Source organism: Rhipicephalus microplus, chromosome 1, assembly GCF_043290135.1.
Source record: "Rhipicephalus microplus isolate Deutch F79 chromosome 1, USDA_Rmic, whole genome shotgun sequence".
NCBI lineage: Eukaryota > Metazoa > Arthropoda > Arachnida > Ixodida > Ixodidae > Rhipicephalus > Rhipicephalus microplus.
The window spans coordinates 138210663-138232198 of record NC_134700.1 but is presented as its reverse complement, the minus strand read 5'-3'; the positions used below and the strand labels follow the sequence as shown (position 1 = coordinate 138232198).

The 21536-nt window shown below is 42.0% G+C and overlaps 1 protein-coding gene across 2 annotated transcripts in view; it reads right to left on the bottom strand.

Annotated features, from left to right (window-relative positions):
* The window catches only part of LOC119177840 (activating molecule in BECN1-regulated autophagy protein 1A), a 152895-nt gene extending 143366 nt beyond the window's left edge, over positions 1 to 9529 (bottom strand). For both annotated transcript variants that reach the window (XM_075887428.1, XM_075887429.1), the window contains exon 1: positions 9330 to 9529. The gene's annotated coding sequence lies outside the window, so the exon portion shown is untranslated. The remainder of the gene's footprint in view (positions 1 to 9329) is intronic.
* Between the last annotated feature and the right edge of the window lie 12007 nt (positions 9530 to 21536).

Below are 21536 nucleotides of genomic sequence, written 5' to 3'. Positions count from 1 at the left end.
AAGAAGTATCAGGAACCATTGACATAATCAATGACGAAGAACGGCGCACAGTCTGATGAGGGCAATGTATAAACAGATGATGAAGGACCCAACGAAATGCCCACAACTTGACCACATTGCATTCACCAAAGTGCCACAGCCAATGAACAGTCATGGCAGCTGAATGGCATCATGACCTTCAGTGAAAAGGTGCAGCTGAGGAAAAGTCTCATAAAGAAACCTAAGTAGACACAAAATGCTGCTCCACTTTAACGTTCAAATTTCCATCAGCAAAAATTCCCGTAGACACCTGACAATTCTGAAATACGTCGGGGCATGCGCAGGGAACGTTTAAAGGGACACTAAAGGCACCTTTTAAGTCGGCGTTGATTGTTGAAATAGCGGTCCAGAAACCTCGTAGTGTTACTTTTGTGCCAAGGAAGGGCCTATTTTGAAATAAAATCACGTTTTAGTGGTCCACACCGGGTTAGCGCACTTCAAATTACCCACCTGAAAAAGCGGACCGACTCGCGTCACTGTTGCCGTATACATTGCCTGGCTTTACTGCGCTAGTAGCAACAAACTGAAAGCAACGGGAGCCACAGCAGCAACAACGACCATCGATGAATTTCTCACCACTGGCTCCAAAATTGCAGACGTTTTTTGGTTCAACTGCACCCCGCTAGATGGCACCACCTATCCAGTATAACTACGCGAAAATTGAATTTTTGAACCACTCGCGCCATTCCCTATAGTTAACGTCCGGCGGTTATTGTTTTCATGAATCAAACAGAAATGAAAAAGCAGCATTTTATTGCGTCTCTTGATGCACAGCAGGTTCTTTATTTAGTGCAGCTAGATCGATTACTAGTCATTAATTGTAGGCGGTCCGTCTAATGTCATAGCGATCATTTTGAAAATGTCCAATAGCAGCGCATGTGTTCTTGTGCATTTAAGTTAATTTCTCTGTGTGTAAGGAACTGTTGTTGATAATATTGTCGTTTTAGATGTTGCCGAACATTGAGCTTTCACTCCAACGCAAATTGTTATTTGACTTTAGTGTCCCTTTAAAAATTGATTCACATAAAAGTGCATAGACAAAAGCCAGCTAAAATAAGCAGTAAATGCCAGCAGTAACAATATACATAAAAAAACATCTGGCAAGTAGGACCCCTGCAGGAAAATGTCAGGCACAAACAAACACAGACGCATGCAAAAGCCGAAACGAGTCTCTTCACGTGTGCACTTCAGGACACGATTATCTGAAATTTTTTTTCCCCATATAGAATGTAACTGCCACGGCCAAATATGCTGCACCTGTGGGATACTCTTTTGTCAACAAACTTTGTTTACATTAACGTGTCTGACATTTAGCAAAGGCTGTAAAGGTTACAGCTACTTCCCTCATAGCGTGTCTACATCTCCAGTGCTGTGGCTTCTCACTCTGCGGTCATTGAGGCTCAATGAGAAGAGCAACGGCATTAAAATTACTGCGACAGGTTACACTGAAAATGAAAGTGAATGCTGGAATTACCTCCAACGCCACAGGCCGAGTGAAATCCAGTGACAATAAATTTTCGACTATATGACAGATATTCAGAGGCAGAAGTTCAGAAATGCACGTTGACTGAAATCGCTGCTCCAGCACAGTCTACGTTTTTTTACTTGCGTTTGTAACAAATGCATGTCCAATGGTAAATAAAACATAAAAAGCCAGCTGAACATTACTAAAAGCATTAGGCCAGTGACCAGCTTTTCAGTGCTTAATTCTGACAAGACAAATACTCCCTTTATTTGTGCCGTGTTTACTTCCGTGCACACACAGAGATGTATGTGCCTCTTTTTGAACGATAATGAAGGCAGCAAAATTAGGCAGTTTTATAAATAAACGTCACTATCTAATCACGAGAATCGATGAGCTCAGACATTCTATATTAATTTTGACCAGCTGGCTTTTGCTAAAGGACCACCGCAAAACTGACAAAGACAATGCAATTACTTATTGCCCGGAAGTGAGGAATGATGTAGCATAAGTGGCTTTAGCCTGACCTCAGAGATATAAGGAACTTCATGTGGCTGAGTGAACTGTGCAAAGACATTCCAAAGGTGGCATGCTGGAATGTACACAGCAGCGAAAAAACTCTGCTGGAAATATACTTGTTGCACAGCCTTACCAGGAATCACACTGTCGTACATACCGGAAGAAACCTGCCCCAAGTTAAGATCCCTTGAAGAAACCTGCCCCAAGTTAAGATCCCTTGCACCAAGATAATGTTTTCATAGTCAGCCTTCTTGTGCTGTTCATCTGCTCTGTTACCACGCTTTCTTTTTTTTTTTTTTTGGGGGGGGGGGGGGGGGTGATGTAGCACAAAGGCTGTTGTGGCACGAAGCTAGAGAAATTCAGCAGACCTGCCTACTCATTGCTTTACTGCCACCAGCAACAAATGTGTGACTCCCATCAGTCAAGCTAGCAAAAAAAGGTGCAGGTGAGGCGACAGCTACGAGAATGCATTTGAGGATTGCATTAAATTACACCAGGGCCCAACTAGAACAACAGAAAGATGCCCTCTTAGACATCTAATTTTTTTGTTGTTGTTGCTACCTAAGGTTTTGCTAAGATGAAAGAAAGGAAAGCTAAAAATGGCTAAAATACATTGAAAAAGAAGAAACGTATAAGCATAAGCATCATATGCATCAACACACCAAATATTAACACGAAACGCTCCAAAGAAGTGTGCTTTTTAACAAAAGCTTGCACAATGCATAGCTGAAACACACATGGCACTAACAAAACAAAATGCTCAGTCTGCTCTTACAATCATGCACCCTTTTCTAAAAGTACAATTAGTGTATCTATATATTATTTTATTAAGAGACTGTTGTACATCCATACATGTAAACCTGATAAACATTGTACTCAACACTAGTACATCTTCATGCCCAGTTAAGAATGACAAAACTTAAGCACATGTATTGGCTTAAAATAACAACAATAAAACAGTTTTACCATTAAAAAAATTTCAACGGTTACTGCACCAAATGAACAGGATACAGAGGGAAGATGCCAAAGCTGCTAGTTTCAATTCTAAAAATGGACTTGGGTAATTTCTTGTTTTTTTTTTTTTTTCTCACCAAGTCACAAGTAGAATTTTGCAGTCACTTGTCACATTTTTTGGTCTTACTTGTGCACTTGTCCTGCAAATATGGTTACTTTACGTTCACTAATAAAATGTTTGTTGATTTTTTGTAACTTAGCATTCATGAACTGAATAAAATGCAATGAACAGATTGTATACTATCCCGGAGACTATGTTAAAATGTAAAAAAAAAGTAGCCGATATAGAAATCGGTAACACAAAAGTGAAGCTTCTCATAACACAGGTAGTTGTGCATTTATTGTACATTGTTTCAGCAACCGCAAGAAATTTCAAAGTCACGTTAAGAACAGCAAGCAGCTCGAAACCTGCAGTGCGCACCTCAAGCATAAAGCATGCATGAGATTAGCATACACAGGATGAGCGCGGACTTACAACTGTCACAGCTCGGCACTTAAAGCGTGCTGTTCAAACAGAAAAAAAGCCGCATGAAACAAGTGCACAGGTACACAAAGGACAAGTGCGAACAACTGTCCCAATTCTTCCTGCGTCGTGTGTCTGCAGTGCACTCCTTTCGTAAACTCAGCCGCAGCAGCATATGAAGCGAGCTTCGTCCTCTCCCGAATTACAAGTCTGATAAGAGGGTGCGCAGGAGAGACCACGCTCCGCAGAGGCGGTGCTTTGTGGAGGCGACAACCTTTAGAGCGCGCCCAACGCGAGCCTGTCGCGCCATCTCACCACTGATAACGAAAACGTGCTAAAGTATCAAAGCTCTGAGGGCTGCCGAACGGTGTATGGTGTTTACAAATGGCTCGCCGTTAGCCCTCCAGACAACTTGCGCTCCGTGGCGAAGTTGTCTGGAAGTGTGCTCAGAACCGAGAGGTGGCTGGTTCAATTCCACATGACGAATGGTTTTTTTCTTCGGAATCTCTTAGTATAAGTTTTTCAATGTCACTTCCATGATGGAAGTACGTCGGCGGAACCAAGGTGGATCGCAGCATAAAACGTTTTCGTGTTAATATGTGCTATCTTCATATGCGCTCATATTTCATCACTATGAAATAATTAAAATTAGTTTTTTTACTTTCCTCTCTTGATTTTTTTAAATATATTTTCAGGAATGAAAAAATTGATTATAACTCTGCCTGTCTTGCAGTTCTTCACAAATGTTACAGAACTTATTTAGATTTCCTAAGGAATGATTTTTTTTTTTTGCTAGCTTGGCAGAATCAGACAATCTGGGAGACAGGGACACAGTGCATAATCTACATTTCCACTCAGTGCCCTTGTCCTTCAGTGCGTTACAAACGTTGAAATGTATACCAAAATTCTCAAGTTATGTTTCTTCAAGTTACAAAACGATTGGTTTAAGGCTTTCAATAGACATCATCTTAAACCTTTAAACATCGGATGTGACGCTTCTGGCCAGAGTTACCCATAAAATGGCTTGTCTTGACATGAACTTGTGAAATGCTGGCCGAATAAGACAAGCTTAATGTTCAAACTGACCCTGTTTATGTTTTCCAAGGCACAAATAAAAATTCTACTTTGTGTATATTACATAACGAAAACAAATGTAGAAACAAGATGGGAACGCATGAGACGGTAAAGCAGGTTCAGTACACATGTGACCACAAAAGCTTCTTCTTGAAAGTAGAACGTTCAGAAGTACCGTACCGTACTTCTGGTGCAACAGTACAGGCCACTATTCCAAGGCTGATGCTTGGAAGGAATCAGTCATATGCACGCTCTTTCAAATGGACAGGCAAGCAGCCAGGACGTATCATTAAATACTAGCGAATATGAAAGGACCACAAAGCAGTGACAAAACCAAGCATACTCCTCGCTATTTGGATAGAATTTGTATATTTAAATTGCGTTTGAAATTCACAAAGAACTGGCATGTCATGCCGCCTAGAATATAAACCAGGAAACTGCACAAAAGATCCATTCAGATTGCTGTCTGTGGTCCCTTGTAGTTTTAGACCCATTGTAAGTAATCCTTAAAATTAGTATGTATATTTTATTAGGCACCACCGCTGTCGTCTGTTCTTACTAAAAGGTAAAAGGAGTCGATACTACTTTCGCTGCAAACAATACAACAGAAAACTCATGTCAAGCAGTGATGCGCCTGTTTCTGACTGAACTGCACATGTGGCACAGAAAGCCATCAAGAATTTAAGTGCACCGATTAAAGTTAGGTGCGTGTATTTGATACTTTTTTCGTAGCAATGTTAAATCACACAGCATTTCGAGAAATGCAAGTCAAGTGAAATCAAAGGATGCACATCTCTATACAAGAGACTCACAAGGGCTGGCTGAAAATTTGTAATATCCACCATGCGTGGTTTTCTTTTGATCTTTTACAGTTGTGTTGAGGGAGTCTTCACCTGCTTCTTATTGATGGAATTCAAGACACAATTCCACCACAATGCTCTTGCTGCACTGTTGGATGCCAGAACATGTAAAGAGCAGAGCCAAGCGAGGTCATCGACCTTTTGAGCCAAGCGATACTACGCGACGCTCTTATAAAACGTCGTCTAGGCATCTCGACCGAATTCCAAAACGTTTAGACCAGCGCAATGAAGTGAGCCACCTGAAAGCTCTAGCCGGCTACGGAGGCTCACAACACATCAACTCCGAGTTTTCGCGTAATGCACACAAAAAACAGGGTTCGAAATTTTTTTTATTCTCCTGCATCATCTCTCATCTTTTGCAGCTCTATAGCGCAATATAGCAATATATACCGACAAGAGCTAAAAGCACGCATCGTCATCAGTTAGTGCCCAATCGGCGGCCACCAGTTTAGAGCCTAAAGTACGGAAATGTTTAATTTGAAAAACCAACATTCTTTACGGGTAAAAGACCAGTGACATAAAAATTTTGCTTTTTTTTTATTGCAATTGGTAGCTTATCACCTCTAAACACGGCTCCAAACTTAATTTGCTTGAGTGCATGGTGGTTGATTAATTAGAGGCATTTTTTTAGTTCAGCCAATCGCATTTTTGGCGTCAAATAGCACCGAGGCAGGCAAGAGCAGTTCCGGGTTTTAAGGTAAACGCCACCAGCCACGTGACCACAGAAATCTGTGGCATGAGTGCTGCATTGACAGACTGCTATGCCTCCACATGTTAAGCAATGTCATCACCATTGTGGAGTCAGTGCCGGAATACCGACAGTGGTGGTGCGTAACATCTGCCAATGAGCCCAACTAGCGAATAGCAGAAGAGAATTCTGACAACACACTCAAGGCTTCCAAGGCAGCTGCAGCGAGGCACGTGCCAGCAACTCGCCAGTACAAATTTGTGATGTAGAGGTTGTTTATGTGAAAACCATCTTGGTTTTGACATCGCAAGTTGTTCCACATCTCGCGCAGTCACACAGCATGAACTCCATAAATGATTTTGATCTTCCAGGCTATATTTGCTCTTGATATACTTAGAAGATGCTTATCTCCACATAATTTTATCTCACTCGCTATCTCGCCTTTGAAATTTTTTGTGCCAGTACTCCTTCAACAGATTGTAGGTTATTAAACGCTTATCAATGGAATGAGCTCTGAAACAGTTTAAAGACTATAATAAGGAAGCACTTCCCACTAAAAGCTATATCAAATTAATTACATTAGAGCTATAAGTTAGGTTTTGCAGTTAGGTTTAATAGCTGCCAATTAAGAAGTGGTGTGCTGTGTTTACACGAATAAGGGTTGGCGAGGTTAGGTGGGCAGACAGGAAACAGTAAGGAGTCTCTTTTGAGGTTGGACAAGTGCATCGAGGGACAGCTCCTGCGGTGGGTTCATGTGGGACGACACCACTAATCGTTTCCCATGAATCCCTTGTGGTGAGTCTAATGTTGACAAAACCACATTTGCGGTACATTTAAAAGCATGATGTACCTCGTTTGGTTATGTTCAGTGCTTGTGCATTGTGATGGCATATTGTATAAGGTTAATTAGCATGTCACTAGTGATGCATTAGATTCGGCTGGCGAGATCGTCGTTGTCAAAGCAAGTGAATAAATGTACACATTTGGTTTGCACGACTGCATGACTGTCTTCGTGTGTTACGAGAGCGCACCTCATCTTCAGATCCAATAGGCAGAATGCATAAAAATGTTTTGTCGGTTATTCTTAAGCTTCGTGTTTTAATGTGCACTGACACATTCCATTGCGAGTAACTGATTAGCCAACCAACACATCGCAAGCTGAAAAGCGAGGTTGTTGAGACAGTCACGTTCCTACATTCTCTCACCTCAAACACCAACCCCCTCCAGCAGTGATTGTGTTAGCTCACAGACATCTATCTTTTACCAGAAAGAATTACTGTCCATTCTTTGTGGTCTGCACGTTACTTTCCTACAATTCTTTATTCTCATGAGTCGTTATGGCACATTTCTCAAGTATAGCTTTCATTCTTTCTGGATTTCATTTGTGCCTCGTGAAAACCTTCTGGATCATGCAGCGCACATCACCTAAAGAAGCCTAGGTGCTTTTTCGATAACCCAGCTGTCAGTAATTCTTTGTGTTATTCTCCTGCATCCACCTCTCATCTTTTGCAGCTCTATAGCACAATATAGTACCCCCCCCCCCCCCCCCCCCCCGAGCTGAAACTCTACTTCAGTGTGAGGTCATACCGAATGTAGTTACACTCAGCTGCACTCAACCGAAGCTCAGCCGTCTTCCTGTTCATGGGTCACAACACTATAGCACAACAGCACAAAAATCAAGCAAAATATTGCAGCATAGATGATAAAGTGCCAATCAAGCTGAATTCACTTAAGCTCAGCAAGAACACACAAAGCCGATGCTGATACATTGTGGGAATGAGCAAATGAAAACACCAGGTCTCATTTGATCACCCAAATGTAGTGTTTATAAACGCAGTCTGCAGGCAGAGAAATTGTACAATGCGAGCTTAGACATATTTCGCATGAAAGCAAAAGAGCACGGCACAAACTGAAAGAAACATTAGTCCAAATGTAGATTGTTATAAATGAGTTGGATATTTTTGTGCATGCCAGAAAAAAGCCTCAATGTTTCGATGCTATTGTGTTCTACATTGACCTCTTCAGCTGAAACTATCTGATCGCAAGCTAATCATTTCTTGCGAATCACTGATCTTACAATAAGCCTGAGAGCGGTGCACTATGTGCGTACATAAGCACGGTGGTGTATACATCTCATGTGCCAACCAAAATGCTCTCTGAACACAATATAGTGTGCCTTGAACCACGTCAAACCTTCGCCTACACGTTGTAAATCTATTATCCTTTGGAAAGCTAGCAATCCATACGAAACCCCATCTGTCCATATTGCTTGCATTACATGCATTGAGTATGTTTGTGTCTTCGCGAAAGAAGTTTTACTATTCTGGCAACAATACTGCTTTCATGTGCAAACCATAGCATGTGCTCACGTGCGGGTATCCGTTCCAAATTCATTGGATCATCAGTACCACTGAAAGGCGGACCTAGTAAATATACAAACAACGACGCGGCATGTCTGTACATAAGCAGCCCTACGTTGACGAGTTAGAGCCAACTAAAATGTAACGGTGCGGAAGCGGCTAGCCTGGCTCGCTGTCTGAGCCACCATGGCAATATTCTACGCACGGAAGTGTTCCCATGCATGCACTGCGGGCCCGGATTAAAAGGCGGGTTGGATCGTGCTCATCCAGCGTCACGACTTCACGCTTCGTTCGGCCAACGTCGCAGCTTGGGATCTCTGCTGTCGCGTTTTAGGGACTATCCCCGTTTCCTCCAATCTCCGTGATCAGCGCAGGTGACGCCGATCGTAGTAGCCGACACCGGAGAGCTAATGACCTCGAGTGCGTTATCCTTCTCACGTCACCGATTGCCGGGGTGTCTACGAGTAGAAGCGCGGTGAACGCGCAAGATGGGGGCAAACGAAAACGTCGCGAAGTCCCATCGCTCCCCGAGTACTCGAAGTTTTAAGACGAGTGTGGCCGAAAGACAACGCACTCAAGGCGCCCGACAAGCGCCGTGCGTCTCTGCAGCAAATGCGATACTACGCGACGCTTTTATAAAACGTCGTCTAGGCATCTCGACCGAATTCCAAAACGTTTAGACCAGTGCAATGAAGTGAGCCACCTGAAAGCTCTAGCCGGCTACGGAGGCTCACAACACATCAACTCCGAGTTTTCGCGTAATGCACACAAAAAACAGGGTTCGAAATTTTTTTAACGATAATGTGCCAGGGGCTAGTCCACCAGAGCAGAGGAACACGGGGCGACTCACTTTGCGACACAGCTCCTGGAGCTTCTTCCAGGAATCCCTGCGCAGTGCAGCCACTAATCCATCACACTAGCGACACTTCAAACATAGGAAAACAATGTAGTTCGAAGGATTTAACAAAATTATGGAGATGTAATGCCACTACAGTTGCAAACCGAACAACCCAAGCACATCACTCATCAAACATGGCCGTCTCCAGCGACTTCTCGCCACAGAACGGTAGTAACCAAACCGATATGAAAGGGAAAAAAACATTGCTCATCACACAAAGACTAATATTTATAAATAAAAGTTGAATACTTAATCATAATATTTTAGCGTTAAGTTTTGTTGGCCAATAAAAATTTATTTGCTAACTTAACTATGGTGTTACCGAGTGTTATTGCCAATCTCGAAAGCTATGCTTTGAGGCAGCAAAATAGAAAAAAAGAAAACAGGAGAGAAAGAAGACAGGCTTTTTGAGGCGGTGAAAGCATACGGGCGAAAGGATGTTTATCAGTCATAGAGTGACATACAATAATAGTATGAGTCAAGTCGGAAACAAGAAAAACTGCTAAGTTATCAACAATAATAGACAATCTACAAACGTGTCATGCTAGAACATAAACTGTAAACACAGACACATGAGAAGAGAACAGAACGTTTGTGATGTCTTGATCTTCTTTTTCGTATATATGAGCACCTTTTCAAGTTGGCTCCCTTTCGGATTTGCAAAGTTCCATTCACGGAGGAAGGAATCCTTCCTCCGTGGTTCCATTCAATAAAGATGTATGAATACAATAATACCTAGAGAAAAATCTGGCGCTAGTGTCTACGCGGGCTGCTTCAGCCATGAAGAAAGTTTCCTCCATGACTTCAGCGGAGCTTGTACCCCGATAGGCATAGAGTTCCTTAAAGTAATATTGTATGAAACTCTATGCCCATAGGAATTGGCAGTGACTGCTACCACGGCCGCTGGATGAAAGATCGCACGATCCAGCGGCCGTGCTGCTACCATAGAGTTTCCGAAACTCTATGACTGCTACGACCCGGTGAAAATAGCGCACCCAATTTGGCTTGGATCCGTATAAAGCTATGGCTTTTGGAGAACGGTGGGTCAGGCAAACCGAGGTTCTCTGCAGAGTAGATCACACATGGAAGTACAAAGTTCCAGCCTCTCTACATGGAAGGTCACAGAACATCTACCAGCTGAGTAGGTGTTCTGTGGTTAAACCTGGTTCTCTGGGCATATTTTTCTTGCGTGTGGCGTGCTGTGGCATTAGTTAACAGTGGGTCAGGCAACCTCAAGTTCTCTCGGCGTGTGTGCATTCGTGCGTGTGTGGGATGAGCTGTACACATTTGTGTTGTGCTGGACGTGTGCTGATGCGGTGTCCTGGTCGTGGACGCGAGCATGGCGATTGTGCTTATCGTTGCCCGTGTGCTTGACGAGCGCGAATGGTGTTTGCAGTGCTTGAACTTGTACTATGGTCCCTTGCACTGTCATTGCGTGCTTCAGCGTTATTTTTGTGATTGCTATGTGAGGTGGCAGCGTTCGTTGTACAAATTTTACTGAGCGTGAAAGTGTGTTTTTTACTGTGCTTGATCGGCAACTTGCTTTTGACTGTTTTGCCGCTTGCTCGTCGAACGTATCAATTAATCAATGAGTGACATAACTGCCGTTTTATCGTTTAACAAGGCCGATTTTCTCTGTTGGTTGAGACATGCAAGTGTTACACTATGTAATTTACACGACCGTGCATAAATGCAGAAGTGAGTCTTTCATGGTTGAGAAACGCGAATCAAATTAAAAGAGCCTGTATGGCACTACTCAAGCCTACTCAAGCACGATCGATAGTTGTACATACTCAAGTGTTCGTCGCCTGGGTATGTAGAACGTGCGGTTTGAATCCCGCAGGTTTTCCTGCCCACGCGTGCCTCATTTTCAGGTGTGAAATGGCACCCTTGTAAGCAAATAACAAACTAGTATCAATCCCTTTTAAAGATTAAAAAAAAAATCAGATAGCCACCTGTTTTCTTTTTTTCTCCAATTGGAAAGGAAGTAAACTTCTAGGGGGAAAAAAAACTTCATCCATGTAGGAGAACTGCAAAAAAAAAAAAGCACTGGAAACATAGTGACTTCTTTTAATGTATAAAAATGTTGTACAGCGGCATAATTTACTGTTTGAGACTCACATATATCATTGAAGGAAGGTGACTGTGGGGTATTTAGGAAAACAGGTGAATGTTGTATGCACAGATATATGTTCAACAGTCACATGTGTTTTATATAACCAGTTGTTTACATTTGCATAATGATGCCAGTAGCAACACGAGTGCTAGCAACATCAGACGTGGTAAGCTGATATGTAGCGCTTGTGCTCTCAAGGATGGTAGCCCCGAACACTGCTACATAAATCTACCAAAGTGTATGGCACTTAACTACAATTGACGTGAACTGGTTGTGACGGCTGCATTATAGGAGTGCATCTGTAATTTTTATAAAATTTTATATTTAGCATTGCAACTGCAATTGACATTGTGCCTGAGTGGTGTCCATTTCCACAGCAGTGCAGAGACCTGGTGTGGCTCTGTGGTAGAATACTTGATTGCCACGCAGAATGTTTGGCTTTCATTCCTGCTGGGGCCTTGATATTTCTTCATTGCATTTATAGAGTCAACACTGACTTTTTCTTGGATGTTGTCGTGTTAAAATTACCAATATTACTTCTTGTCATTCTTGTGTAGACGATTTGTCATTCACCTGGGGCACATAATCGCATACCTGCCAGATGTGTGCCACTCATCTGGAAGAAAGGGTTTGACGACATACGCGACGGGATCGCGGCATTATTCATGACCTGACGGGCAATCGTATTTGTGAAACCATCTTACCTCCCATACTAATTTGGTTTAGCCAAAGCTAAGGCAGTGATCACGAGAGCGACCAGACGTAGGTGGCTAGATAGATAGACCATTGAAGTCAGTTTCTTCTTAGCCAATTGAACGCTGCACGGTGGAAAATATTTGTTATGAGCGTGATGTACCTAAACACTCGATTTCTCATTTTCTTTAATGAAGTTATTTTTTTTCAGCATTGTATAAGCAGGCTTAGTTGTATGTGTTGTATGTGCAGACTCCTATCTTAGAACAACTAAAGCATCTTGTGAAAGGGGTCCACTTGTCTGCATCCGCTGTTGCTCACGATCCCATCTGCAGCTTGCTGCAACAACAGCGCTAAGGAAAAAAAACATACTCTCCAGTGTTTTCAGTTTTAGAACTTAATGGGGCTTTCAGCATGCTACAGAAGAATGCTCACCAAGTCCTAGTGCTGCATACTCAGTTCATTTCTACTTCTCACTATGCCTCTCTTGAGAATACTTAATGTATGAAATAAATGTCAAATAACGATTCACTTCTGAAAGCTGTGTTGCCACATGCATTGCCCTACAAGTGAAGGATGTGCTTTAATTTTGTTGTGCTTTACATACCTGCAGATAGCAGCAGCTGCATTGTTATTCACTCAAAGGCTGATGCATCTTTTCTCAAATAGATTTATTTTTATTTTTGTCCTCTGAAGAGTTCCCAGTGCACCTGATTAGCACTGGGCTTAGTGAACCACAATCATGTCTAGCTGTTTCCAATGCTGCCCTTCCTTTACAGCTTGATAAACTAAGAAAATTGTGCTCCACTCATTACCTTATTGCTTTGCCACTTCACTCTTTTAGTTTATTAAGTTTTTTTAGCGAACTTCGGCGACTTTGACCGTATCTATCTACTTAGCCGCTTACGACTCTTAGCTCTCCTGGCCGTTTCGATAATGGTATCGATAGCCGCTTACGACTCTTAGCTCTCCTGGCCGTTTCGATAATGGTATCGATACCGAAATTGGTATTGCGTAACATGATTGTATGACGAGCAAAAGTGACTAGTCATAACATGAAAATCATTACGTGTATGTAATGAATGTCTTGATTTACATTTCTATCTTGCTGCTCTTGCACTGGTTTCGTTCACATGACATATTGTGAAACTGGTATATGACATGACTGCATGGCGAACATAAGCAACAAACCCTAACGAGGAAATCATGACATGCGTGTCATGTAAAACACGACTACATGCTACACTCAAAGTGCTCTTTGTTGTTTTGCTAGCTTCATATACACCAAATTTGGTGTTACGAGACATCAATAGATGTTGAAAGTATATGACTGGTGCAAACATGATAAACATGACATAATACCCTGCTTATGATGCAATTGTGGCCGTTTTGCTAGCTTCATATATACCAAATTCGGTAATTATGTGACGTGAATGAACAATGAAGGTAAACGACACGTCCAAACATGATATGCATGTCATGTAAAACATCTTTTTATGCTACGCTCAGCGCGCTCGCGGCCGCTTTCCACATATACCAAATTTGGAATCACGTGACGTGAATCGATGCGAATTCGTTATCACGTGACGTGTACATTAGTAGACAAATATGTACCCCTGGTTAAAATTAGCAACGATAAATCAAGGCCGTGGTTCACTAAAAATCTTCAGAAAATGCGGAATAAGAAAAAGTGGCTATATAATAACGCAAAGTGTTCAGGCAGTTCTTGTTGGCTCAAATATAAAACCTGCATAAAAGCATATTGCACTGCTTTAAGTAACGCTAAGGAGAAGTATTATTCTATTGATCTACCCACACTACTGAAAAACAGCCCAGCTAAATTTTGGAAAGTCATCAATCCCACCAGCGAAAACCAGGACATCTCATTACACGATTTCAACAACATCCCTCTTTCAGCTAGCCAATGCCCAACAGCACTTAATTCCTTTTTCACTTCTGTCTTCACGAAAGAGAATAGTACAAAGATACCCTACGTAGCCGAGCTTGACTACCAATTCATAGAATCAATAGACATTGAGCAAGACGGCATAGTTATAGCCATAAACAATCTCAAGTTATCTTCGTCGTCCGATGTAGATGGAATCAATTCTAAGGTGCTAAAAATACAGTAATGGTTTCAATCAAAATTCTACTCTATATATTATGGCAGTCTCTAGAAACTAGCATAATACCGTCTGACTGGAAGTTAGAAAAAGTAATACCAATATTCAAAAGTGGAAATGAAACCTCATGTGAAAATTACCGTCCTATTTCGCTTACATGCATTTGTTGTAAAATGCTAAAGACATTATCGCTTCGCATATTTACAGACATCTGGAATCCAATAATTTTTTTTTCAAAAATCAACACGGTTTCCGAAAGGGTTTTTCGTGTGAGACTCAGCTGTTCGAACTAACCACAGATCTTCATGCAAATATGGACAATAATTATAAAACTGATTGCGTGTTCCTGGACTATTCGAAGGCTTTTGACCGGGTTGCACACTGTGGCCTGTTATCGAAACTATCCGCCTTGAAGTTAGACTCCCGTACACTATCATGGCTTCGCAATTTTCTGTCTAATCAGCAGCAGTACACAACAGTCAACAATTTTTTTTTTCTCTAACTGATGTTTCTTCAGGTGTACCACAAGGCAGCGTACTTGCACCATTACTTTTCCTCATATTCACAAATTATCTTCCGCAACATGTCTCTTCTTGCATCAGGGTATTCGCCAACAACTGCATTATTTACCGTCCAATCAAAAACTTTAATGATCACGTGTCGCTTCAAAATGACCTCGATGTAAATAATGGTTGGTGTAGACATGGCTCATGGCTCTAAATGCCTCGAAATGCATAGTAATGTTATTCACACGTAAATCTAGCACATCCGAATTTTTATACAGCATTAATCAGTTCATTATCTCGACTGCAACGCAATATCGGTACTTGGGCATTATACTTACACCTGCTCTATCGTGGTTCGACTACATTAAAGCAATCTCTGCCAACGCCTCCAGGTCACTTGGTTTCTTAAGACGTAATTTGAAACCTGCACCTTCAAGCATTGAAATTATCATACTTAACCCTGCTTTGCCCTCAACTAGAATATGCCAAAAATACTTAATTCACACATTGGAAAAAATTCAGAATTGGGCAAGCCGCTTCATCGCCAAGTTCTACATTCCCCATTCCAATATATCATATATAAAACGACAACTTTCACTTCCACCCTTGAACATCCGTCGTGACTTTGCCCTGATTTCATTCTTTCATAAAATCACCCACTCCTCCCGAATCACCGTTACTGGTCGGAACAAACCATATCTCACCTCACGTAGATTACACAATCATCTCAGCTATTCCCGTATATACGGCTCTACAAATGCGTTCAACAAGTCGGCACTCCCACGTGCCATTATTCTCTGGAATAGTTTGCCTGATTACATTGCTGCCGAGACAAATCATGAAACATTCTGTCATATGTTATCGATCTACTTTACAAACTTCACCGAGTAGATGCCTTTCCGCAGCGCAAGGATGAGTTTTGGGAACTTTTCCACCCTACACCATTATTAGAGCAAATCACTCGTATGCTAAGTCACATGAGCTATTCTGACTGGCAGTTATCCCGCTTATGGCCTTTTTTTTTTTCTCGCGCAGTAAATTCACCTCCATGTATTGCGGCTATGAAATGTAGCGTTTTTTTTTCTTCATCACACATGGTATTAGTTTTTATTTTGTAAAACATGAACTCGTTTTAAGATTGTTGCAACTGTGACATTTAACCGCTCCCTTCTTGTGCTCAATAAACGCACACTTTCGCTTATTATTTGCATGTGTGCGTCATCTTTACATGTATATGCTTATCTATAATGCTTTATGTTTACTATATTGTAATTATATCTTTCCTTATGTATTTTTGCCAACTCTATATGTATATGTACATGTATTTAGTGTATCGCCCCCCTTACTCAATGCCCCCACCCCTGGGGCCTGTAAGGTACCTTGAAATAAAGAAGACGTTGAAGGTAAATGGCATGTCTAAACATAATAATCGTGACATGGAAGTCATGTTCGATATAATTTACGTCCACTTTGTAACGTTTTTCTGAATTGAAGCAGCATATCAACCTTCCTCATTCGTGCTTCGCATATCATCGATTCCCACTGTACGTGGGATCTGCCAATTTTTTTACATTAACAGACGCATTAGCCTTTTCTCATTTTTAGCATTCGCACTTTAACAACTTAAACCCTGGGTGCATGTGACGCTGGCATTGCACATGTGTGCCTGGAAGCCACCTACAAAGTTGGTTCTAATAGGCCTGGCCTACTTTCGATGCATCTTAATCCACTATTTGTTTACTATGCTTCCAAATTACAGGTGCACCTTCACATTTTTGCCTTTTTGCTAAATGATCTCGTATAAAAAATAACTTTTGTGTTTCATTCAAAGTATGTACTAAAAATGTTTGTATCCTCCATTTAATACTTGTCAGCTTCATAATATGATGTGACAGTATTGTGTACCGTACAATAAAGTGATATTCATACCCTCGTTTCCTCTATGGCTCCGCTGATGCCAGGGATGCATGCATAGTCCCTGTGCAGGTCTAGCCATGTAGTACGAAACACACACATAGAAACTCTTTTCCAAGGCAGAAGTACGTGTAGGAGGGAGTAGAGATTAAGTGACAAATTGCTAATGGGGTTCTTAAGGTGGGGCCACCTCGCTGAGCCTCTATTCCCATCCAGCCACTGGAGCTACAAATAAGTTCTTACTAACTCGAGAAAGCAGAGTTATGTGTTTGTGCCAGCATGGGAGCATATAAAAGCAGCAGAGACCAAGGTGAGAAGCAATATTGAATATCCACCATCTTCAATATAATTATTTCTTTTTGTGACTGATTTCTCCAGACATTCTTTAGCATGTGGCTATGCCAGGCAATCTTATGATGCAAAATAGTGCCAAAATGTTCAATGTCAAGTCAGGGCTGTGTTTTCTTGGGCACATTAATTTAGCTCGTGTGTAGGCTGCATTTGCATTGGACTGAATTAAGTTTGTGCATTACCTGATGGGGAAGAAATTTATTAGCGCCGTAAAGGAAAAGCAGGTGAAAATGACAGGCACAACATATGTGTCTTTTGCCTTCTCTAAATTTCATCTACAGTGCTGTATGATACCCTCCTAAAAAATCCATATTCAGTAGTACACCTGCAGTGTGGGCTACCATGCACAGTTTGAACAAGTGCACCACAAAACCTGGAGGAGTCAATCATTTAACAGTACGGGAGTGGAGGCACCACATCTGGCACGTATGGGTTACATCATTGAAAAAGAAAATGAGTATACTATACTTGTGAAAATGTTTTAAGAATGTCAGCAATTCAAATTCAAAACCAACTTCCCTTATCGAGATTTAAAACAGCACTGGAGCTACAGATATTGTCGCAATCGTAGAATACGACCGTGGTCTTAAAACACATACATATCCACACATGGGGAAGGGCCGATTGTATATGCAACCAAAAAACAATGTAGCATTTCCTTGGCTTCACTGCAGGACAAAAATATCACACGGTGAAGCATGTTTGCTTTGCGGTAAAGCATTTTCGTTGTGAGCATACAGAGAGTGGCACTCCCTGATGTATACAACTTGCAAGAGCTTCTTGCGCAAGCTCCCACTAAGTTTGAACAGCGCGATTGAATACGGACAGAAGATAACACGCACATACACCTACACAGAATAAACATTCTTGGTGCACGATCAGTGATCGAAGGTGTCATCATCATCATCAATCAGCCTGACTACGTTTACTGCAGGACAAAGGCCCCTCCCATGTTCCGCCAGTTAACCCGGTCCTGTGCTTGCTGCTGCCAATTTATACCCCCAAACATCTTAATCTCATCTGCCCACCTAACAACCTTCTGTCTCCCCCTAACTCGCTTGCCTTCTCTCGGAATCCAGTGAGTTACCCTTAATGACCAGCGGTTATCCTGTCTACGCGCTACATGCCCGGCCCATATCCATTTCTTCTTCTTGATTTCAGCTATGATATCCTTAACCCCCGTTTGTTCCCTAATCCACTCTGCTCTCTTCTTGTCTCTTAAGGTTACACCTACCAATTTTCGTTCCATTGCTCGCTGCGTCGTCCTCAATTTAAGCTGAACCCTCTTTGTAAGTCTCCAGGTTTCTGCTCCGTAGCTAAGTGGTGGCAAGATACAGCTGTTATATACCTTCCTCTTGAGGGATAGTGGCAATCTACCTGTCATAATTTGAGAGTGCTTGTCAAATGTGCTCAACCCCATTCTTGTTCTTCTAGTTACTTCAATCTCGTGGTTCGGCTCCGCGGTTATTACCTGCCCTAAGTAGACATGGTCTTTTACACCTTGAAGTGCACTATTACCTATCTCGAAGCGCTGCTCTTTTCCGAGGTTGTTGTACATTACGTTCATTTTCTGCAGATTCATTTTAAGACCCACCTTTCTGCTGTCCTTGTGTAACTCCGTAATCATGAGTTGCAATTCGTCCCCTGAGTTACTCAGCAATGCAATGTCATCGGCGAAGCACAGGTTACTGAGGTACTCTCCATTCATTTTTATCACTAACTGTTCCCATTCTAAGGTACTGAAAACCTCCGGTGAGCACGCGTGGTGAATAGCATTGGGGAGATTGTGTCCCCCTTCCTTACACCCTTCTTGATTGGTATTCTGTTGCTTTCTTTATGATGCACTATGGTAGCAGTTGATCCCCTGTAGATTTCTTCCAGGATGTTTATGTATACTTCATTGATGCCCTGATTCCGCAGTGTCTGCATGACGGCTGATATTCCTACTGAATCAAACGCCTTCTCGTAATCTATGAAGGCTATGTACAGTGGTTGGTTATATTCTGAGCATTTCTCTATTACCTGATTGATAGTATGAATGTGGTCGATTGCTGAGTAGCCTGTACGAAATCCTGCTTGTTTCTTTGGTTGATTGAATTCTAATATTTTCTTTACTCTGTTAGCAATTACCTTTGTCAATAGCTTGTATACTACAGATAGCAAGCTAATCGGCCTGCAATTCTTCAAGTCCTTGTTATCTGCTTTCTTGTGTATTAAGATGATGTTAGCGTTCTTCCAAGACTCTGGTACCCTTCCCGTCAGGAGACACCTCGTAAACAGGGTGGCTAGTTTTTCTAACACAATCTGTCCTCCATCTTTCAGCAGATCTGATGTTACCTGATCCTCACCAGCAGCTTTGCCTGCTAGTTCTTATAGTATTAAAGTCATGGTTGTCCCGGCTACTGTACAGATCTCTGTAAAACTCCTCTGCTATTTTAACTATCCTATCCATATTGGTAGTTATTTTGCCTTCTTTGTCCCTTAGTGCATACATCCGATCTTTGCCTATCCCAAGTTTCATCTTCACTGCTTTGACGCTTCCTCCGTTTTTCAGAGCGTGTTCAATTCTCTCCATGTTATACCTTCTTACATCGGATACCTTACACCTGTGAAGAAGAAAACGCATCGTTGGCAAGCAACATCGCCACCGCTTGGGTACTGGGTGCTGGGCTTCGCCAACACCACCTAGAACTAGCTCTAGGTGGTGTTGGCTTCGCTTGCTCGGCTCGTGCTGATCATCGCCGGCATCTGCTTGACCGTTGCTCTTGCCCGATCGTATTTCGTCGTAGGACCACCGTCGCAACAGTTGCCAATAAACCCTTTTTCACACATATTAATCAACTTCGAAAGCTCTGCCAGTTCTCAGTTCTATTTTGTCTGTTGTACGTGAGACTTTCATGATTTGACGCTTCTTAATGCGGTTCTTCGTTTCCTGGAAAAACTTGCCAGTGTCCTGTCTAACTACCGTGCCTCCAACTTCTACTGCACACTCCGTAATGATACTCGTCAGATTATCATTCATTGTATCTATGCTAAGGTTGGTTTCCTCACTAAGAGCCGTGTATCTGTTCTGAAGCGAGACTCTGAATTCCTGTAATTTCCCTCTCAGTGCTAGCTCATTGATTGGCTTCTTGCGTATCAGTTTCTGTCGTTCCTTCCTCAAGTCTAGGCGAATTCGAGACGGTACCATTTTATGGTCACTGCATCGTACCTTGCCAACCACTATACCACATCCTGCACGATGCCTGGCTGTACAATCATTATAAAATCTATTTCGTTCTTATTTTCGCTATTAGGGCACCCCCATGTCCACTTGCGGTTTCCTCGTTTTCGGTAAAAGGTATTCAAAATCCGTAAATTATTGCGTTCGGCGATCGAAGGTGTGCCTGTCAAAAATCTATATATGTAATGGAAGGTATTGGACCTCTTGGGTTGCTCATGGCAAGCAGGCTAATAAGAACCTCTTGCGCATCAAATTAACATCTTCATGCGCTTTTACAGGCGTGAATGCACACACAAATGCACGGATTGGAACATGACAATTCAGAGCTAAGTAGCGCACATGCTTTCGTTTCCACCGTTTTCAACTCTGGTCACAACGGCGCAATTTTCACTCGAACGAATAGATCAGAGTCAACATTATCTCTAGAGACCAGATTTGTGAAGACATTATGTGGTTATCTCAAGCTATCAAGCATAAAAGTACGATGAACAAACTAGCCTGTAACGCACTTCAGCTCACATGCTTTGCGTCCATTACGTAGTTCAATGTACTACATCATTCATCAGGCATTCAGAACCGCTTCTCGTCTGACAATCTAGGTCGTGCAGTACTATTGTCATGCGTGTTTATGACAGCATGCCGTTCGTACACCAGCTCTTTACAGAAGAAACTCTTAAATCGAGTTGACTTGTGCCCGGAAAACCCAAGTTCACTCGATCACACGTACACTCGCAGTAGTTGACGGCCACCATTAATCTAACCATCGGTAGGACAAGCGTTATCGCAGAGGCTCCCGTTGGGAGCACAGTTATAAAAACTGTCTTAGTAACCTCTACTACGTGTCGTTCATGCAAATAGTCTACAACAATATAGAAGTTTCTCAAACATTCTGGCGTGACGATAGTTATAGCGCGAGAACAGAACGATGACACAGAGACAAGAAGGAGACGAACGGGCTATAACTATCGCCATGTCATACCAACTAGCCCAAGCTGCCACAATTCGGGCATGACCTGCGCTGATCAATTTTTCATGGGACCAACACGATCATATAAAAAAAGAAATGAGCGAGCGTGGAATATCACTGCTATACTGTATACAACCAAATCTCTTTCAGCGATTCACTCACAACTTTTCTACACCCACCAAAAAAATGAACAATAAAAATTAAGTCATACAATAAACTCGGCTGTGAACTAACACAGTTGTGATAGTCCCGTTGGTTTCATAACA